Raw genomic sequence first — 4,016 nt, forward strand, 5'->3', positions numbered from 1 at the left:
GGAGGTCAGACCTGGTGGTCGGTGCTTCTCTCTGACGTCTTTTAGTCCGTCACATTCCCAGATGAGATGTCTGATGGTCGGTGCTTGATCTGCGGAGCAGCTGCTGCAACGTGTGATTGGAGGCTGTGGGGGATCGCCTTCTTGATTGCACAGTTGGTTGTACCGCCACCTTGCCACCATCTGTGATAGCGAAGCCCGTTCGCGCTTTAACAACAAGCACTTGGGCCCCCCGAGGTAGACCTTTAGGCAATGGATTCTCGAGGGGTGGTACATGATCTTTCAACCGGTTTTTCCGAATTTGCTTCCGTCGTCGTCGTTCTTCCTCCGGGCTGTGGTCAAGCGATGGACGGTAGATCGGCCCTCCCTGCGAGCGGCGAGAAGTGCAAGCCTCGCTCGCCAGGTCGTGCGCGGCCTCGTTGTCCGCTTGACCGGAGTGCCCAGGCACCCACTGGATTTTCACTGCGACGTCTTTTTGTGCTTTTATTATGTTGCAGCCGCTTTTTATGGCGTACTCCGTGGTTCCGACTCTGGGAGGACCGATTAAGGCGTGGATAGCTGTGGAACTGTCAGTGCAGATCGTGACCGTCTTGGTTTGCTCGTTCACAATTCGGTGGTCTGTGAGAATCCAATTTACACCGACTTGAAGCGCCCGGAGCTCCATTTCGGTGGTGGAGGGTGTCTCGTTTAGGTGGTAATTTTGTAGGCGATGATAGCCGTCTTCGGTTCTCGCCACAACGGCAGCGATCTGAGTGTTCGGATTCCAGGATGCGTCCGTAAAAAGCCGCATCTCCGTGGGGTCCGTTGAGGGCTCGTTGAGTGCGCGGGCGATAGTGCATGGCGCGCTGCGGCCCATAGCGTTGGGCGTTGGTCTTCCGGCTGAGTGGTCTGCCGTTCGTGACGGGGAAGTCCATCCACGGCGGCACGTGCGGTGGAACCTCATCTAAAATGGCAGCCATGGGAATAAATGCTTAGGTGCAATATTTCCGCCCGCGCAGCTGACCAAATTAGGGAGCCTTCATGGCTCCCTAATTTGTCTAGGCACCCTAGACCAAATAGGCAGCGCGCTCGTGGTCTAACGGTTATCACGCTTGCCTTCCGCGCAACAAGCGAAGGGTCGATGCCTGGTCGCGGGGACACACTTTTGTTAACACTGTAATATGATGTTCTGGTAAATTCGAGAACCGCGTTGGGCTGATTCGAGGTTAGAATGTTCTACGCGCCCAACCTTCCACGCCCGTTGTTCCAGAAGCCCACGCGAGTTCAAAAAGGGGCTCCGCGTGGCAAGCCGCAGTCAGTCTTACGCTAACGCCGGATTCTGCCTCTTCACCGACATCGTCGCTCGCTTACGACACCTGTTCTTTTAACCCTTTGTTTTGGCACAAGTTCGTTTTTATTAGACCTTTAGTTTCTTCACCGAACGCCGTCTCGTCACTTCACCCGTGAAATTATTTCGAATCCTGATGAAATTCGCAATTCATTGAAATTTTCAAGATGGCAGGTTCGGAAGTATATCCTTTTTCAGAAAACAAATTCGAAATTCGTGGAACTTTTTTTTTTTTTAATTTAGTAACTTCGAAAGATCGTAAATTGCCAATTTCCTAATGCAGTAAGTTCGAAATATTCGAAACTTTTTTAATCTTTCGACCCCCTGGTTCGACCTTTGAAACTTAGGTTCAAAAAAAGTTCACGGCATCGCTTTTGAGACGTTGCCTTTTGCGTCTGTTCCTTCCCCTAAAAATCGAATGCCAAAAAAGTAAAAAAAAAAAAAACATTTTTTTTGTTTTAGTGAGTTATTGCTATATATTACCCAAGCATCAAGGAGAATGCAGTGATTGGTGTTCCCAGAGGTCGGCATTTTAGGTCGCCCTCACTCACCCTCACCCTCACAGCCACACTCCCCTAAGCCCCTCACTCACCCTCACCCTCACAGCTACACTCACCTTCAGCCCCTCACTCACCCTCACCCTCACAGTCACACTCACCTTCAGTCCTTCACTCACCCTCACTGAACCTCACGGCCCTCACGCACTTACCGCCCTCACGCCCCTCACGGCCCTCACGCACCTCACCGCCCTCACCGCCCTCACGCCACTCACCGCCCTCACGGCCCTCACCGCCCTCATCGCCCTCACGGCCCTCACGGCCCTCACGGCCCTCACGGCCCTCACCGCCCTCACGCCACTCACCGCCCTCACGCCACTCACCGCCCTCACGGCCCTCACGCACTCATAGCCCTCACGCCACTCACCGCCCTCACCGCCCTCACGCCACTCACCGCCCTCACGCCACTCACACCCCTCACACCCCTCACGCCCCTCACGCACGCATGGCCGTCACGCCACTCAGGCCAGCTTCAGATGGGGCAATTTCACCCAGAAACTTTACGTCGCAACACCAGCAACACGGGCCGCCCGCGATCACACGCAGCAACCAATTGCTGCAATTTGCCATCGTCATCATAATATTTTATTTTGTTGCACTATTTAGACACAATTACGCGTTATAAACGTGTTTTTATGCATTCAAACCTCGTTAAGAATACTAATGCACCTGAAACAGTTTATTCCCAAAAAACGATCGATTTCAAACCAGAACCAAGTCTTTCGGTGTCATCATCACCGGCACGAGGTATCACGTGAAAATTTTGCGTCCCTGATTGGATGCAGCCGCTTCAAACGTATTCGAATTGCTCCGAGTTGTTTGCTAGGGAAAGCTAGAGATCGATCTAGGGAAAGCTAGAGAACAACCCGCCATTAACACCAAAATTGCTGAGAAAGATGCTCGATCTGAAGGGGGCCTCACGCACTTATGGCCCTCACACCACCTCATGCACTCACCGCCCTCACGGCCCTCACGCCTCTCATGCCACTCACTGCCCTCACGCACTCATGGCCCTCACACCCCTCACGCACTCACCGCCCTCAGACCACTCACGCACTCATGGCCCTCACGCCCCTCACGGACTCATGGCCCTCATGACCCTCACGGCCCTCACGGCCTTCACCGCCCTCACGGCCCTCACTCACCCTCACACTCATGAATTTTCCGGGTTCAGGAACTCACTCACCCTCACCTCACCTGTGAAGATGAGGGTGAGTGACGGCCCCCATGAGTGAGGTTTGCCGAGGTGTGGGTGTTCCACGCGCCGCACGTGCCGGCCCAAGCAATAACCTTTCGAAAGCAAAAACCTAAGATAAATGGCACCTTGCACGCGCCCTAGTCAACACTTTATTTTGGTTATTTACTTAGAATCTTTTATAGGGGGAAAACGTGCGCGTATGGCGCGTCGAACATCAATCCCTGCATTCTCCTTGATGGTCCATTCTCCTCCGCACATAACTTTCAATGTGTGCTTACGCTGAAAAGAAAATTCCAATAAATGCAAGAATGAGTGACTATTTCAGCCTCTAACAACGCAGGCCGCTTCTTTTTCACTCGCACAGCAATCTCACTTTCGATTCATAAAGGTAGGGAGATAGCGCGTACGCCAATCTCCCACTACCAAAAATTGCATGTCCCATCTATCTCAGTTTGAGAAAGTGGCAGGGGTCAACACGGCCGAAGTGCAATGACCGCGCCTCGCCCTGAGGGCTCCGCCTCGAGGATCACGGATTCCCCGACACCAGGTAAGTATGAAGAACTATTGGCTTGAAAAGTGATGTCTTTCTCGTCGGGTTACCTGTCTGTCGCAGTGAGTCCCATCACAAATTTAACAAGTATAGCATTTAAGTTATAGGAGAGCTCATATCAAAACAATTACTATATCAGTGGACCGATTTAGATGCAATCTCTAATATAGAAATGCCTTTTATACATGTACCACGGTTAATTTTAAATATAAATTGTCCCACCACTTGATCAGCTGCAGCTGCGGCGCGCCGATAAAATACTTGATTTCGGACTTGCAGCGAACGCGCTTCATTTAAATTATCACAGACATACTTCGAAACGACTGTCTGGGAAATCAGCATGCGTGAAGCCGCTTTTTATCGTGCACGCTTTTTTATTTGAAGGAA

The 4,016-nt window shown here is 51.7% G+C and overlaps 1 non-coding gene across 1 annotated transcript; it reads right to left on the reverse strand.

Moving 5' to 3' along the window:
- Window positions 1-3,469: 3,469 nt before the first annotated feature.
- Window positions 3,470-3,634, reverse strand: LOC115314485. The gene has a single exon (XR_003917549.2). It is a non-coding gene; the product is annotated as a U1 spliceosomal RNA (small nuclear RNA).
- Window positions 3,635-4,016: the final 382 nt, after the last annotated feature.

This window comes from Ixodes scapularis, unplaced genomic scaffold (genome assembly GCF_016920785.2).
Source record: "Ixodes scapularis isolate PalLabHiFi unplaced genomic scaffold, ASM1692078v2 PGA_scaffold7__128_contigs__length_106722199, whole genome shotgun sequence".
In the NCBI taxonomy this organism is placed as follows: domain Eukaryota; kingdom Metazoa; phylum Arthropoda; class Arachnida; order Ixodida; family Ixodidae; genus Ixodes; species Ixodes scapularis.